The following is a 17,998-nucleotide window of genomic DNA, read 5'->3' as shown; positions in this document are numbered from 1 at the left end:
GCCTCTATGCGAACAGTGCCATGGGCAGATGAGGCTGAGCAAAAGCTTTCCAGGCTAGCCCCTTCTGCCTGCCAGCTATCTGCAGACGTTCGCACTTTCGGAGCAGGGCTGCGAAAGGAGACTGGCTGGGACACCAACTTTCCCAGGCTACGTTTGAAGTTTGAGGTGGCAAGACAAGCAAGCAGACCCGTTCTCTGTGCCTCTGTGCGAGCACTGCCATGAGCAGATGAGGCTGAGCAACAGCTTTCCAGGCTAGCCCCTTCTGCCTGCCAGCTATCTGCAGACGTTCGCACTTTCGGAGCAGGGCTGCGAAAGGAGCCTGGCTGGGACACCACCATTCCCAGCATGCGTTTGAAGTTTCAAGTGGCAAGATAAGCAAGCAGCCCCATTCTCTGTGCCTCTATGCGAACAGTGCCATGGGCAGATGAGGCTGAGCAACAGCTTTCCAGGCTAGCCCCTTCTGCCTGCCAGCTATCTGCAGACGTTCGCACTTTCGGAGCAGGGCTGCGAAAGGAGCCTGGCTGGGACACCACCATTCCCAGCATGCGTTTGAAGTTTCAAGTGGCAAGATAAGCAAGCAGCCCCATTCTCTGTGCCTCTATGCGAACAGTGCCATGGGCAGATGAGGCTGAGCAACAGCTTTCCAGGCTAGCCCCTTCTGGCTGCCAGCTATCTGCAGACGTTCGCACTTTCGGAGCAGGGCTGCAAAAGGAGCCTGGCTGGGACACCACCATTCCCAGGCTACGTTTGAAGTTTGAGGTGGCAAGACAAGCAAGCAGCCCCATTCTCTGTGCCTCTGTGCGAGCACTGCCATGGGCAGATGAGGCTGACCAACAGCTTTCCAGGCTAGCCCCTTCTGCCTGCCAGCTATCTGCAGACGTTCGCACTTTCGGAGCAGGGCTGTGATAGGAGCCTGGCAGGGACACCACCATTCCCAGCATGCGTTTGAAGTTTCAAGTGGCAAGATAAGCAAGCAGCCCCATTCTCTGTGCCTCTATGCGAACAGTGCCATGGGCAGATGAGGCTGAGCAACAGCTTTCCAGACTAGCCCCTTCTGGCTGCCAGCTATCTGCAGACGTTCGCACTTTCGGAGCAGGGCTGCGAAAGGAGCCTGGCTGGGACACCAACTTTCCCAGGCTACGTTTGAAGTTTGAGGTGGCAAGACAAGCAAGCAGCCCCATTCTCTGTGCCTCTGTGCGAGCACTGCCATGAGCAGATGAGGCTGAGCAACAGCTTTCCAGGCTAGCCCCTTCTGCCTGCCAGCTATCTGCAGACGTTCGCACTTTCAGAGCAGGGCTGTGATAGGAGCCTGGCAGGGACACCACCATTTCCAGCATGCGTTTGAAGTTTCAAGTGCCAAGATAAGCAAGCAGCCCCATTCTCTGTGCCTCTATGCGAACAGTGCCATGGGCAGATGAGGCTGAGCAACAGCTTTCCAGGCTAGCACCTTCTGGCTGCCAGCTATCTGCAGACATTCGCACTTTCGGAGCAGGGCTGCGAAAGGAGCCTGGCAGGGACACCAACTTTCCCAGGCTACGTTTGAAGTTTGAGGTGGCAAGACAAGCAAGCAGCACCATTCTCTGTGCCTCTGTGTGAGCACTGCCATGGGCAGATTAGGCTGAGCAACAGCTTTCCAGGCTAGCCCCTTCTGGCTGCCAGCTATCTGCAGACGTTCGCACTTTCGGAGCAGGGCTGCGAAATGAGGCTGGCTGGGACACCACCATTCCCAGGCTACGTTTGAAGTTTCAAGTGGCAAGATAAGCAAGCAGCCCCATTCTCTGTGCCTCTATGCGAACAGTGCCATGGGCAGATGAGGCTGAGCAACAGCTTTCCAGGCTAGCCCCTTCTGCCTGCCAGCTATCTGCAGACGTTCGCACTTTCGGAGCAGGGCTGTGATAGGAGCCTGGCAGGGACACCACCATTCCCAGCATGCGTTTGAAGTTTCAAGTGGCAAGATAAGCAAGCAGCCCCATTCTCTGTGCCTCTATGCGAACAGTGCCATGGGCAGATGAGGCTGAGCAACAGCTTTCCAGGCTACCCCCTTCTGGCTGCCAGCTATCTGCAGACGTTCGCACTTTCGGAGCAGGGCTGCGAAAGGAGCCTGGCTGGGACACCACCATTCCCAGCATGCGTTTGAAGTTTCAAGTGGCAAGATAAGCAAGCAGCCCCATTCTCTGTGCCTCTATGCGAACAGTGCCATGGGCAGATGAGGCTGACCAACAGCTTTCCAGGCTAGCACCTTCTGGCTGCCAGCTATCTGCAGACGTTCGCACTTTCAAAGCAGGGCTGCGAAATGAGCCTGGCTGGGACACCACCATTCCCAGCATGCGTTTGAAGTTTCAAGTGGCAAGATAAGCAAGCAGCCCCATTCTCTGTGCCTCTATGCGAACAGTGCCATGGGCAGATGAGGCTGAGCAACAGCTTTCCAGGCTAGCCCCTTCTGCCTGCCAGCTATCTGCAGACGTTCGCACTTTCGGAGCAGGGCTGCGAAAGGAGACTGGCTGGGACACCAACTTTCCCAGGCTACGTTTGAAGTTTGAGGTGGCAAGACAAGCAAGCAGACCCATTCTCTGTGCCTCTGTGCGAGCACTGCCATGAGCAGATGAGGCTGAGCAACAGCTTTCCAGGCTAGCCCCTTCTGCCTGCCAGCTATCTGCAGACGTTCGCATTTTCGGAGCAGGGCTGTGATAGGAGCCTGGCAGGGACACCACCATTCCCAGCATGCGTTTGAAGTTTCAAGTGGCAAGATAAGCAAGCAGCCCCATTCTCTGTGCCTCTGTGTGAGCACTGCCATGGGCAGATGAGGCTGAGCAACAGCTTTCCAGGCTAGCCCCTTCTGCCTGCCAGCTATCTGCAGACGTTCGCACTTTCAGAGCAGGGCTGTGATAGGAGCCTGGCTGGGACACCACCATTCCCAGGCTACGTTTGAAGTTTCAAGTAACAAGATAAGCAAGCACCCCCATTCTCTGTGCCTCTATGCGAACAGTGCCATGGGCAGATGAGGCTGAGCAACAGCTTTCCAGGCTAGCCCCTTCTGGCTGCCAGCTATCTGCAGACATTCGCACTTTCGGAGCAGGGCTGCGAAAGGAGCCTGGCAGGGACACCACCATTCCCAGCATGCGTTTGAAGTTTGAGGTGGCAAGATAAGCAAGCAGCCCCATTCTCTGTGCCTCTATGCGAACAGTGCCATGGGCAGATGAGGCTGACCAACAGCTTTCCAGGCTAGCCCCTTCTGGCTGCCAGCTATCTGCAGACGTTCGCACTTTCGGAGCAGGGCTGCGAAAGGAGCCTGGCTGGGACACCACCATTCCCAGGCTACGTTTGAAGTTTGAGGTGGCAAGATAAGCAAGCAGCCCCATTCTCTGTGCCTCTGTGCGAGCACTGCCATGGGCAGATGAGGCTGACCAACAGCTTTCCAGGCTAGCCCCTTCTGGCTGCCAGCTATCTGCAGACGTTCGCACTTTCGGAGCAGGGCTGTGATAGGAGCCTGGCAGGGACACCACCATTCCCAGCATGCGTTTGAAGTTTCAAGTGGCAAGATAAGCAAGCAGCCCCATTCTCTGTGCCTCTATGCGAACAGTGCCATGGGCAGATGAGGCTGAGCAACAGCTTTCCAGACTAGCCCCTTCTGGCTGCCAGCTATCTGCAGACGTTCGCACTTTCGGAGCAGGGCTGCAAAAGGAGCCTGGCTGGGACACCAACTTTCCCAGGCTACGTTTGAAGTTTGAGGTGGCAAGACAAGCAAGCAGCCCCATTCTCTGTGCCTCTGTGCGTGCACTGCCATGGGCAGATGAGGCTGAGCAACAGCTTTCCAGGCTAGCCCCTTCTGCCTGCCAGCTATCTGCAGACGTTCGCACTTTCAGAGCAGGGCTGTGATAGGAGCCTGGCAGGGACACCACCATTTCCAGCATGCGTTTGAAGTTTCAAGTGGCAAGATAAGCAAGCAGCACCATTCTCTGTGCCTCTATGCGAACAGTGCCATGGGCAGATGAGGCTGAGCAACAGCTTTCCAGGCTAGCACCTTCTGGCTGCCAGCTATCTGCAGACGTTCGCACTTTCGGAGCAGGGCTGCGAAAGGAGCCTGGCTCGGACACCAACTTTCCCAGGCTATGTTTGAAGTTTGAGGTGGCAAGACAAGCAAGCAGCCCCATTCTCTGTGCCTCTATGCGAACAGTGCCATGGGCAGATGAGGCTGAGCAACAGCTTTCCAGGCTAGCCCCTTCTGGCTGCCAGCTATCTGCAGACGTTCGCACTTTCGGAGCAGGGCTGCGAAAGGAGCCTGGCTGGGACACCACCATTCCCAGCATGGGTTTGAAGTTTCAAGTGCCAAGATAAGCAAGCAGCCCCATTCTCTGTGCCTCTATGCGAACAGTGCCATGGGCAGATGAGGCTGAGCAACAGCTTTCCAGGCTAGCACCTTCTGGCTGCCAGCTATCTGCAGACATTCGCACTTTCGGAGCAGGGCTGCGAAAGGAGCCTGGCAGGGACACCAACTTTCCCAGGCTACGTTTGAAGTTTGAGGTGGCAAGACAAGCAAGCAGCACCATTCTCTGTGCCTCTGTGTGAGCACTGCCATAAGCAGATTAGGCTGAGCAACAGCTTTCCAGGCTAGCCCCTTCTGGCTGCCAGCTATCTGCAGACGTTCGCACTTTCGGAGCAGGGCTGCGAAATGAGCCTGGCTGGGACACCACCATTCCCAGGCTACGTTTGAAGTTTCAAGTGGCAAGATAAGCAAGCAGCCCCATTCTCTGTGCCTCTATGCGAACAGTGCCATGGGCAGATGAGGCTGACCAACAGCTTTCCAGGCTAGCACCTTCTGGCTGCCAGCTATCTGCAGACGTTCGCACTTTCAAAGCAGGGCTGAGAAATGAGCCTGGCTGGGACACCACCATTCCCAGCATGCGTTTGAAGTTTCAAGTGGCAAGATAAGCAAGCAGCCCCATTCTCTGTGCCTCTATGCGGACAGTGCCATGGGCAGATGAGGCTGAGCAACAGCTTTCCAGGCTAGCCCCTTCTGCCTGCCAGCTATCTGCAGACGTTCGCACTTTCGGAGCAGGGCTGCGAAAGGAGACTGGCTGGGACACCAACTTTCCCAGGCTACGTTTGAAGTTTGAGGTGGCAAGACAAGCAAGCAGACCCATTCTCTGTGCCTCTGTGCGAGCACTGCCATGAGCAGATGAGGCTGAGCAACAGCTTTCCAGGCTAGCCCCTTCTGCCTGCCAGCTATCTGCAGACGTTCGCATTTTCGGAGCAGGGCTGTGATAGGAGCCTGGCAGGGACACCACCATTCCCAGCATGCGTTTGAAGTTTCAAGTGGCAAGATAAGCAAGCAGCCCCATTCTCTGTGCCTCTATGCGAACAGTGCCATGGGCAGATGAGGCTGAGCAACAGCTTTCCAGGCTAGCCCCTTCTGGCTGCCAGCTATCTGCAGACGTTCGCACTTTCGGAGCAGGGCTGCGAAAGGAGCCTGGCTGGGACACCACCATTCCCAGGCTACGTTTGAAGTTTGAGGTGGCAAGACAAGCAAGCAGCCCCATTCTCTGTGCCTCTGTGCGAGCACTGCCATGGGCAGATGAGGCTGAGCAACAGCTTTCCAGGCTAGCCCCTTCTGCCTGCCAGCTATCTGCAGACGTTCGCACTTTCGGAGCAGGGCTGTGATAGGAGCCTGGCAGGGACACCACCATTCCCAGCATGCGTTTGAAGTTTCAAGTGGCAAGATAAGCAAGCAGCCCCATTCTCTGTGCCTCTATGCGAACAGTGCCATGGGCAGATGAGGCTGAGCAACAGCTTTCCAGACTAGCCCCTTCTGGCTGCCAGCTATCTGCAGACGTTCGCACTTCCGGAGCAGGGCTGCGAAAGGAGCCTGGCTGGGACACCAACTTTCCCAGGCAACGTTTGAAGTTTGAGGTGGCAAGACAAGCAAGCAGCCCCATTCTCTGTGCCTCTGTGCGAGCACTGCCATGGGCAGATGAGGCTGAGCAACAGCTTTCCAGGCTAGCCCCTTCTGCCTGCCAGCTATCTGCAGACGTTCGCACTTTCAGAGCAGGGCTGTGATAGGAGCCTGGCAGGGACACCACCATTTCCAGCATGCGTTTGAAGTTTCAAGTGGCAAGATAAGCAAGCAGCACCATTCTCTGTGCCTCTATGCGAACAGTGCCATGGGCAGATGAGGCTGAGCAACAGCTTTCCAGGCTACCCCCTTCTGGCTGCCAGCTATCTGCAGACGTTCGCACTTTCGGAGCAGGGCTGCGAAAGGAGCCTGGCTGGGACACCAACTTTCCCAGGCTACGTTTGAAGTTTGAGGTGGCAAGACAAGCAAGCAGCCCCATTCTCTGTGCCTCTGTGCGAACAGTGCCATGGGCAGATGAGGCTGAGCAACAGCTTTCCAGGCTAGCCCCTTCTGGCTGCCAGCTATCTGCAGACGTTCGCACTTTCGGAGCAGGGCTGCGAAAGGAGCCTGGCTGGGACACCACCATTCCCAGCATGGGTTTGAAGTTTCAAGTGCCAAGATAAGCAAGCAGCCCCATTCTCTGTGCCTCTATGCGAACAGTGCCATGGGCAGATGAGGCTGAGCAACAGCTTTCCAGGCTAGCACCTTCTGCCTGCCAGCTATCTGCAGACGTTCGCACTTTCGGAGCAGGGCTGCGAAAGGAGCCTGGCAGGGACACCAACTTTCCCAGGCTACGTTTGAAGTTTGAGGTGGCAAGACAAGCAAGCAGCACCATTCTCTGTGCCTCTATGCGAACAGTGCCATGGGCAGATGAGGCTGAGCAACAGCTTTCCAGGCTAGCCCCTTCTGCCTGCCAGCTATCTGCAGACGTTCGCACTTTCGGAGCAGGGCTGCGAAAGGAGCCTGGCTGGGACACCACCATTCCCAGCATGCGTTTGAAGTTTCAAGTGGCAAGATAAGCAAGCAGCCCCATTCTCTGTGCCTCTATGCGAACAGTGCCATGGGCAGATGAGGCTGACCAACAGCTTTCCAGGCTAGCCCCTTCTGGCTGCCAGCTATCTGCAGACGTTCGCACTTTCGGAGCAGGGCTGCGAAAGGAGCCTGGCTGGGACACCACCATTCCCAGCATGCGTTTGAAGTTTCAAGTGGCAAGATAAGCAAGCAGCCCCATTCTCTGTGCCTCTATGCGAACAGTGCCATGGGCAGATGAGGCTGAGCAACAGCTTTCCAGGCTAGCCCCTTCTGGCTGCCAGCTATCTGCAGACGTTCGCACTTTCGGAGCAGGGCTGCGAAAGGAGCCTGGCTGTGACACCAACTTTCCCAGGCTACGTTTGAAGTTTGAGGTGGCAAGACAAGCAAGCAACCCCATTCTCTGTGCCTCTGTGCGAGCACTGCCATGGGCAGATGAGGCTGACCAACAGCTTTCCAGGCTAGCCCCTTCTGGCTGCCAGCTATCTGCAGACGTTCGCACTTTCGGAGCAGGGCTGTGATAGGAGCCTGGCAGGGACACCACCATTCCCAGCATGCGTTTGAAGTTTCAAGTGGCAAGATAAGCAAGCAGCACCATTCTCTGTGCCTCTATGCGAACAGTGCCATGGGCAGATGAGGCTGAGCAACAGCTTTCCAGGCTACCCCCTTCTGGCTGCCAGCTATCTGCAGACGTTCGCACTTTCGGAGCAGGGCTGCGAAAGGAGCCTGGCTCGGACACCAACTTTCCCAGGCTATGTTTGAAGTTTGAGGTGGCAAGACAAGCAAGCAGCCCCATTCTCTGTGCCTCTGTGCGAACAGTGCCATGGGCAGATGAGGCTGAGCAACAGCTTTCCAGGCTAGCCCCTTCTGGCTGCCAGCTATCTGCAGACGTTCGCACTTTCGGAGCAGGGCTGCGAAAGGAGCCTGGCTGGGACACCACCATTCCCAGCATGGGTTTGAAGTTTCAAGTGCCAAGATAAGCAAGCAGCCCCATTCTCTGTGCCTCTATGCGAACAGTGCCATGGGCAGATGAGGCTGAGCAACAGCTTTCCAGGCTAGCACCTTCTGGCTGCCAGCTATCTGCAGACATTCGCACTTTCGGAGCAGGGCTGCGAAAGGAGCCTGGCAGGGACACCAACTTTCCCAGGCTACGTTTGAAGTTTGAGGTGGCAAGACAAGCAAGCAGCACCATTCTCTGTGCCTCTGTGTGAGCACTGCCATAAGCAGATTAGTCTGAGCAACAGCTTTCCAGGCTAGCCCCTTCTGGCTGCCAGCTATCTGCAGACGTTCGCACTTTCGGAGCAGGGCTGCGAAATGAGCCTGGCTGGGACACCACCATTCCCAGGCTACGTTTGAAGTTTCAAGTGGCAAGATAAGCAAGCAGCCCCATTCTCTGTGCCTCTATGCGAACAGTGCCATGGGCAGATGAGGCTGACCAACAGCTTTCCAGGCTAGCACCTTCTGGCTGCCAGCTATCTGCAGACGTTCGCACTTTCAAAGCAGGGCTGCGAAATGAGCCTGGCTGGGACACCACCATTCCCAGCATGCGTTTGAAGTTTCAAGTGGCAAGATAAGCAAGCAGCCCCATTCTCTGTGCCTCTATGCGGACAGTGCCATGGGCAGATGAGGCTGAGCAACAGCTTTCCAGGCTAGCCCCTTCTGCCTGCCAGCTATCTGCAGACGTTCGCACTTTCGGAGCAGGGCTGCGAAAGGAGACTGGCTGGGACACCAACTTTCCCAGGCTACGTTTGAAGTTTGAGGTGGCAAGACAAGCAAGCAGACCCATTCTCTGTGCCTCTGTGCGAGCACTGCCATGAGCAGATGAGGCTGAGCAACAGCTTTCCAGGCTAGCCCCTTCTGCCTGCCAGCTATCTGCAGACGTTCGCATTTTCGGAGCAGGGCTGTGATAGGAGCCTGGCAGGGACACCACCATTCCCAGCATGCGTTTGAAGTTTCAAGTGGCAAGATAAGCAAGCAGCCCCATTCTCTGTGCCTCTGTGTGAGCACTGCCATGGGCAGATGAGGCTGAGCAACAGCTTTCCAGGCTAGCCCCTTCTGCCTGCCAGCTATCTGCAGACGTTCGCACTTTCAGAGCAGGGCTGTGATAGGAGCCTGGCTGGGACACCACCATTCGCAGGCTACGTTTGAAGTTTCAAGTGGCAAGATAAGCAAGCAGCCCCATTCTCTGTGCCTCTATGCCAACAGTGCCATGGGCAGATGAGGCTGAGCAACAGCTTTCCAGGCTAGCCCCTTCTGGCTGCCAGCTATCTGCAGACATTCGCACTTTCGGAGCAGGGCTGCGAAAGGAGCCTGGCTGGGACACCACCATTCCCAGCATGCGTTTGAAGTTTCAAGTGGCAAGATAAGCAAGCAGCCCCATTCTCTGTGCCTCTATGCGAACAGTGCCATGGGCAGATGAGGCTGAGCAACAGCTTTCCAGGCTAGCCCCTTCTGGCTGCCAGCTATCTGCAGACGTTCGCACTTTCGGAGCAGGGCTGCGAAAGGAGCCTGGCTGGGACACCACCATTCCCAGCATGGGTTTGAAGTTTCAAGTGCCAAGATAAGCAAGCAGCCCCATTCTCTGTGCCTCTATGCGAACAGTGCCATGGGCAGATGAGGCTGAGCAACAGCTTTCCAGGCTAGCACCTTCTGGCTGCCAGCTATCTGCAGACATTCGCACTTTCGGAGCAGGGCTGCGAAAGGAGCCTGGCAGGGACACCAACTTTCCCAGGCTACGTTTGAAGTTTGAGGTGGCAAGACAAGCAAGCAGCACCATTCTCTGTGCCTCTGTGTGAGCACTGCCATAAGCAGATTAGGCTGAGCAACAGCTTTCCAGGCTAGCCCCTTCTGGCTGCCAGCTATCTGCAGACGTTCGCACTTTCGGAGCAGGGCTGCGAAATGAGCCTGGCTGGGACACCACCATTCCCAGGCTACGTTTGAAGTTTGAGGTGGCAAGACAAGCAAGCAGCCCCATTCTCTGTGCCTCTGTGCGAGCACTGCCATGGGCAGATGAGGCTGACCAACAGCTTTCCAGGCTAGCCCCTTCTGCCTGCCAGCTATCTGCAGACGTTCGCACTTTCGGAGCAGGGCTGTGATAGGAGCCTGGCTGGGACACCACCATTCCCAGCATGCGTTTGAAGTTTCAAGTGGCAAGATAAGCAAGCAGCCCCATTCTCTGTGCCTCTATGCGAACAGTGCCAAGGGCAGATGAGGCTGAGCAACAGCTTTCCAGACTAGCCCCTTCTGGCTGCCAGCTATCTGCAGACGTTCGCACTTTCGGAGCAGGGCTGCGAAAGGAGCCTGGCTGGGACACCAACTTTCCCAGGCTACGTTTGAAGTTTGAGGTGGCAAGACAAGCAAGCAGCCCCATTCTCTGTGCCTCTGTGCGAGCACTGCCATGGGCAGATGAGGCTGAGCAACAGCTTTCCAGGCTAGCCCCTTCTGCCTGCCAGCTATCTGCAGACGTTCGCACTTTCAGAGCAGGGCTGTGATAGGAGCCTGGCAGGGACACCACCATTTCCAACATGCGTTTGAAGTTTCAAGTGGCAAGATAAGCAAGCAGCACCATTCTCTGTGCCTCTATGCGAACAGTGCCATGGGCAGATGAGGCTGAGCAACAGCTTTCCAGGCTACCCCCTTCTGGCTGCCAGCTATCTGCAGACGTTCGCACTTTCGGAGCAGGGCTGCGAAAGGAGCCTGGCTGGGACACCACCATTCCCAGCATGCGTTTGAAGTTTCAAGTGGCAATATAAGCAAGCAGCCCCATTCTCTGTGCCTCTATGCGAACAGTGCCATGGGCAGATGAGGCTGAGCAACAGCTTTCCAGGCTAGCCCCTTCTGGCTGCCAGCTATCTGCAGACATTCGCACTTTCGGAGCAGGGCTGCGAAAGGAGCCTGGCTGGGACACCACTATTCCCAGCATGCGTTTGAAGTTTGAGGTGGCAAGACAAGCAAGCAGCCCCATTCTCTGTGCCTCTGTGCGAACAGTGCCATGGGCAGATGAGGCTGAGCAACAGCTTTCCAGGCTAGCCCCTTCTGGCTGCCAGCTATCTGCAGACGTTCGCACTTTCGGAGCAGGGCTGCGAAAGGAGCCTGGCTGGGACACCAACTTTCCCAGGCTACGTTTGAAGTTTGAGGTGGCAAGACAAGCAAGCAGCCCCATTCTCTGTGCCTCTATGCGAACAGTGCCATGGGCAGATGAGGCTGAGCAACAGCTTTCCAGGCTAGCCCCTTCTGGCTGCCAGCTATCTGCAGACGTTCGCACTTTCGGAGCAGGGCTGCGAAAGGAGCCTGGCTGGGACACCACCATTCCCAGCATGCGTTTGAAGTTTCAAGTGGCAAGATAAGCAAGCAGCCCCATTCTCTGTGCCTCTATGCGAACAGTGCCATGGGCAGATGAGGCTGACCAACAGCTTTCCAGGCTAGCCCCTTCTGCCTGCCAGCTATCTGCAGACGTTCGCACTTTCGGAGCAGGGCTGCGAAAGGAGCCTGGCTGGGACACCACCATTCCCAGCATGCGTTTGAAGTTTCAAGTGGCAAGATAAGCAAGCAGCCCCATTCTCTGTGCCTCTATGCGAACAGTGCCATGGGCAGATGAGGCTGAGCAACAGCTTTCCAGGCTAGCCCCGTCTGGCTGCCAGCTATCTGCAGACGTTCGCACTTTCGGAGCAGGGCTGCGAAAGGAGCCTGGCTGGGACACCAACTTTCCCAGGCTACGTTTGAAGTTTGAGGTGGCAAGACAAGCAAGCAGCCCCAATCTCTGTGCCTCTGTGCGAGCACTGCCATGGGCAGATGAGGCTGAGCAACAGCTTTCCAGGCTAGCCCCTTCTGCCTGCCAGCTATCTGCAGACGTTCGCACTTTCAGAGCAGGGCTGTGATAGGAGCCTGGCAGGGACACCACCATTTCCAGCATGCGTTTGAAGTTTCAAGTGGCAAGATAAGCAAGAAGCACCATTCTCTGTGCCTCTATGCGAACAGTGCCATGGGCAGATGAGGCTGAGCAACAGCTTTCCAGGCTACCCCCTTCTGGCTGCCAGCTATCTGCAGACGTTCGCACTTTCGGAGCAGGGCTGTGAAAGGAGCCTGGCTGGGACACCAACTTTCCCAGGCTATGTTTGAAGTTTGAGGTGGCAAGACAAGCAAGCAGCCCCATTCTCTGTGCCTCTATGCGAACAGTGCCATGGGCAGATGAGGCTGAGCAACAGCTTTCCAGGCTAGCCCCTTCTGCCTGCCAGCTATCTGCAGACGTTCGCACTTTCGGAGCAGGGCTGCGAAAGGAGCCTGGCTGGGACACCACCATTCCCAGCATGGGTTTGAAGTTTCAAGTGCCAAGATAAGCAAGCAGCCCCATTCTCTGTGCCTCTATGCGAACAGTGCCATGGGCAGATGAGGCTGAGCAACAGCTTTCCAGGCTAGCACCTTCTGGCTGCCAGCTATCTGCAGACGTTCGCACTTTCGGAGCAGGGCTGCGAAAGGAGCCTGGCAGGGACACCACCATTCCCAGCATGCGTTTGAAGTTTCAAGTGGCAAGATAAGCAAGCAGCCCCATTCTCTGTGCCTCTATGCGAACAGTGCCATGGGCAGATGAGGCTGAGCAACAGCTTTCCAGGCTAGCCCCGTCTGGCTGCCAGCTATCTGCAGACGTTCGCACATTCGGAGCAGGGCTGCGAAAGGAGCCTGGCTGGGACACCAACTTTCCCAGGCTACGTTTGAAGTTTGAGGTGGCAAGACAAGCAAGCAGCCCCATTCTCTGTGCCTCTGTGCGAACAGTGCCATGGGCAGATGAGGCTGAGCAACAGCTTTCCAGGCTAGCCCCTTCTGGCTGCCAGCTATCTGCAGACGTTCGCACTTTCGGAGCAGGGCTGTGATAGGAGCCTGGCAGGGACACCACCATTCCCAGCATGCGTTTGAAGTTTCAAGTGGCAAGATAAGCAAGCAGCCCCATTCTCTGTGCCTCTATGCGAACAGTGCCATGGGCAGATGAGGCTGAGCAACAGCTTTCCAGACTAGCCCCTTCTGGCTGCCAGCTATCTGCAGACGTTCGCACTTTCGGAGCAGGGCTGCGAAAGGAGCCTGGCTGGGACACCAACTTTCCCAGGCTACGTTTGAAGTTTGAGGTGGCAAGACAAGCAAGCAGCCCCATTCTCTGTGCCTCTGTGCGAGCACTGCCATGGGCAGATAAGGCTGAGCAACAGCTTTCCAGGCTAGCCCCTTCTGCCTGCCAGCTATCTGCAGACGTTCGCACTTTCAGAGCAGGGCTGTGATAGGAGCCTGGCAGGGACACCTCCATTTCCAGCATGCGTTTGAAGTTTCAAGTGGCAAGATAAGCAAGCAGCCCCATTCTCTGTGCCTCTATGCGAACAGTGCCATGGGCAGATGAGGCTGAGCAACAGCTTTCCAGGCTAGCCCCTTCTGGCTGCCAGCTATCTGCAGACGTTCGCACTTTCGGAGCAGGGCTGCGAAAGGAGCCTGGCTCGGACACCAACTTTCCCAGGCTATGTTTGAAGTTTGAGGTGGCAAGACAAGCAAGCAGCCCCATTCTCTGTGCCTCTGTGCGAACAGTGCCATGGGCAGATGAGGCTGACCAACAGCTTTCCAGGCTAGCCCCTTCTGCCTGCCAGCTATCTGCAGACGTTCGCACTTTCGGAGCAGGGCTGCGAAAGGAGCCTGGCTGGGACACCACCATTCCCAGCATGGGTTTGAAGTTTCAAGTGCCAAGATAAGCAAGCAGCCCCATTCTCTGTGCCTCTATGCGAACAGTGCCATGGGCAGATGAGGCTGAGCAACAGCTTTCCAGGCTAGCACCTTCTGGCTGCCAGCTATCTGCAGACGTTCGCACTTTCGGAGCAGGGCTGCGAAAGGAGCCTGGCTGGGACACCACCATTCCCAGCATGCGTTTGAAGTTTCAAGTGCCAAGATAAGCAAGCAGCCCCATTCTCTGTGCCTCTATGCGAACAGTGCCATGGGCAGATGAGGCTGAGCAACAGCTTTCCAGGCTAGCCCCTTCTGCCTGCCAGCTATCTGCAGACGTTCGCACTTTCGGAGCAGGGCTGCGAAAGGAGCCTGGCTGGGACACCACCATTCCCAGCATGCGTTTGAAGTTTCAAGTGGCAAGATAAGCAAGCAGCCCCATTCTCTGTGCCTCTATGCGAACAGTGCCATGGGCAGATGAGGCTGAGCAACAGCTTTCCAGGCTAGCCCCTTCTGCCTGCCAGCTATCTGCAGACATTCGCACTTTCGGAGCAGGGCTGCGAAAGGAGCCTGGCTGGGACACCACCATTCCCAGCATGCGTTTGAAGTTTCAAGTGGCAAGATAAGCAAGCAGCCCCATTCTCTGTGCCTCTATGCAAACAGTGCCATGGGCAGATGAGGCTGAGCAACAGCTTTCCAGGCTAGCCCCTTCTGGCTGCCAGCTATCTGCAGACGTTCGCACTTTCGGAGCAGGGCTGCGAAAGGAGCCTGGCTGGGACACCACCATTCCCAGCATGCGTTTGAAGTTTCAAGTGGCAAGATAAGCAAGCAGCCCCATTCTCTGTGCCTCTATGCGAACAGTGCCATGGGCAGATGAGGCTGAGCAACAGCTTTCCAGGCTAGCCCCGTCTGGCTGCCAGCTATCTGCAGACGTTCGCACTTTCAGAGCAGGGCTGCGAAAGGAGCCTGGCTGGGACACCAACTTTCCCAGGCTACGTTTGAAGTTTGAGGTGGCAAGACAAGCAAGCAGCCCCATTCTCTGTGCCTCTGTGCGAGCACTGCCATGGGCAGATGAGGCTGACCAACAGCTTTCCAGGCTAGCCCCTTCTGGCTGCCAGCTATCTGCAGACGTTCGCACTTTCGGAGCAGGGCTGTGATAGGAGCCTGGCAGGGACACCACCATTCCCAGCATGCGTTTGAAGTTTCAAGTGGCAAGATAAGCAAGCAGCCCCATTCTCTGTGCCTCTATGCGAACAGTGCCATGGGCAGATGAGGCTGAGCAACAGCTTTCCAGACTAGCCCCTTCTGGCTGCCAGCTATCTGCAGACGTTCGCACTTTCGGAGCAGGGCTGCGAAAGGAGCCTGGCTGGGACACCAACTTTCCCAGGCTACGTTTGAAGTTTGAGGTGGCAAGACAAGCAAGCAACCCCATTCTCTGTGCCTCTGTGCGAGCAGTGCCATGGGCAGATGAGGCTGAGCAACAGCTTTCCAGGCTAGCCCCTTCTGCCTGCCAGTTATCTGCAGACGTTCGCACTTTCAGAGCAGGGCTGTGATAGGAGCCTGGCAGGGACACCACCATTTCCAGCATGCGTTTGAAGTTTCAAGTGCCAAGATAAGCAAGCAGCACCATTCTCTGTGCCTCTATGCGAACAGTGCCATGGGCAGATGAGGCTGAGCAACAGCTTTCCAGGCTACCCCCTTCTGGCTGCCAGCTATCTGCAGACGTTCGCACTTTCGGAGCAGGGCTGCGAAAGGAGCCTGGCTCGGACACCAACTTTCCCAGGCTATGTTTGAAGTTTGAGGTGGCAAGACAAGCAAGCAGCCCCATTCTCTGTGCCTCTGTGCGAACAGTGCCATGGGCAGATGAGGCTGAGCAACAGCTTTCCAGGCTAGCCCCTTCTGGCTGCCAGCTATCTGCAGACGTTCGCACTTTCGGACCAGGGCTGCGAAAGGAGCCTGGCTGGGACACCACCATTCCCAGCATGGGTTTGAAGTTTCAAGTGCCAAGATAAGCAAGCAGCCCCATTCTCTGTGCCTCTATGCGAACAGTGCCATGGGCAGATGAGGCTGAGCAACAGCTTTCCAGACTAGCCCCTTCTGGCTGCCAGCTATCTGCAGACGTTCGCACTTTCGGAGCAGGGCTGCGAAAGGAGCCTGGCTGGGACACCAACTTTCCCAGGCTACGTTTGAAGTTTGAGGTGGCAAGACAAGCAAGCAGCACCATTCTCTGTGCCTCTGTGTGAGCACTGCCATGGGCAGATTAGGCTGAGCAACAGCTTTCCAGGCTAGCCCCTTCTGGCTGCCAGCTATCTGCAGACGTTCGCACTTTCGGAGCAGGGCTGCGAAATGAGCCTGGCTGGGACACCACCATTCCCAGCATGCGTTTGAAGTTTCAAGTGGCAAGATAAGCAAGCAGCCCCATTCTCTGTGCCTCTATGCGAACAGTGCCATGGGCAGATGAGGCTGAGCAACAGCTTTCCAGGCTAGCCCCTTCTGCCTGCCAGCTATCTGCAGACGTTCGCACTTTCGGAGCAGGGCTGTGATAGGAGCCTGGCAGGGACACCACCATTCCCAGCATGCGTTTGAAGTTTCAAGTGGCAAGATAAGCAAGCAGCCCCATTCTCTGTGCCTCTATGCGAACAGTGCCATGGGCAGATGAGGCTGACCAACAGCTTTCCAGGCTAGCCCGTTCTGGCTGCCAGCTATCTGCAGACGTTCGCACTTTCGGAGCAGGGCTGCGAAAGGAGCCTGGCTGGGACACCACCATTCCCAGCATGCGTTTGAAGTTTCAAGTGGCAAGATAAGCAAGCAGCCCCATTCTCTGTGCCTCTATGCGAACAGTGCCATGGGCAGATGAGGCTGACCAACAGCTTTCCAGGCTAGCCCCTTCTGGCTGCCAGCTATCTGCAGACGTTCGCACTTTCGGAGCAGGGCTGCGAAAGGAGCCTGGCTGGGACACCACCATTCCCAGCATGCGTTTGAAGTTTCAAGTGGCAAGATAAGCAAGCAGCCCCATTCTCTGTGCCTCTATGCGAACAGTGCCATGGGCAGATGAGGCTGAGCAACAGCTTTCCAGGCTAGCCCCGTCTGGCTGCCAGCTATCTGCAGACGTTCGCACTTTCGGAGCAGGGCTGCGAAAGGAGCCTGGCTGGGACACCAACTTTCCCAGGCTACGTTTGAAGTTTGAGGTGGCAAGACAAGCAAGCAGCCCCATTCTCTGTGCCTCTGTGCGAGCACTGCCATGGGCAGATGAGGCTGACCAACAGCTTTCCAGGCTAGCCCCTTCTGGCTGCCAGCTATCTGCAGACGTTCGCACTTTCGGAGCAGGGCTGTGATAGGAGCCTGGCAGGGACACCACCATTCCCAGCATGCGTTTGAAGTTTCAAGTGGCAAGATAAGCAAGCAGCCCCATTCTCTGTGCCTCTATGCGAACAGTGCCATGGGCAGATGAGGCTGAGCAACAGCTTTCCAGGCTAGCCCCTTCTGTCTGCCAGCTATCTGCAGACGTTCGCACTTTCGGAGCAGGGCTGTGATAGGAGCCTGGCAGGGACACCACCATTCCCAGCATGCGTTTGAAGTTTCAAGTGGCAAGATAAGCAAGCAGCCCCATTCTCTGTGCCTCTATGCGAACAGTGCCATGGGCAGATGAGGCTGAGCAACAGCTTTCCAGGCTAGCCCCTTCTGGCTGCCAGCTATCTGCAGACGTTCGCACTTTCGGAGCAGGGCTGCGAAAGGAGCCTGGCTGGGACACCAACTTTCCCAGGCTACGTTTGAAGTTTGAGGTGGCAAGACAAGCAAGCAGCCCCATTCTCTGTGCCTCTGTGCGAGCACTGCCATGGGCAGATGAGGCTGAGCAACAGCTTTCCAGACTAGCCCCTTCTGGCTGCCAGCTATCTGCAGACGTTCGCACTTTCGGAGCAGGGCTGCGAAAGGAGCCTGGCTGGGACACCAACTTTCCCAGGCTGCGTTTGAAGTTTGAGGTGGCAAGACAAGCAAGCAGCCCCATTCTCTGTGCCTCTGTGCGAGCACTGCCATGGGCAGATGAGGCTGACCAACAGCTTTCCAGGCTAGCCCCTTCTGGCTGCCAGCTATCTGCAGACGTTCGCACTTTCGGAGCAGGGCTGTGATAGGAGCCTGGCAGGGACACCACCATTCCCAGCATGCGTTTGAAGTTTCAAGTGGCAAGATAAGCAAGCAGCCCCATTCTCTGTGCCTCTATGCGAACAGTGCCATGGGCAGATGAGGCTGAGCAACAGCTTTCCAGACTAGCCCCTTCTGGCTGCCAGCTATCTGCAGACGTTCGCACTTTCGGAGCAGGGCTGCGAAATGAGCCTGGCTGGGACACCACCATTCCCAGGCTACGTTTGAAGTTTCAAGTGGCAAGATAAG

The sequence above is a fragment of the Opisthocomus hoazin genome, chromosome 15 (genome assembly GCF_030867145.1).
Source record: "Opisthocomus hoazin isolate bOpiHoa1 chromosome 15, bOpiHoa1.hap1, whole genome shotgun sequence".
In the NCBI taxonomy this organism is placed as follows: Eukaryota; Metazoa; Chordata; class Aves; order Opisthocomiformes; family Opisthocomidae; genus Opisthocomus; species Opisthocomus hoazin.
This window is presented reverse-complemented; position numbering follows the sequence as displayed.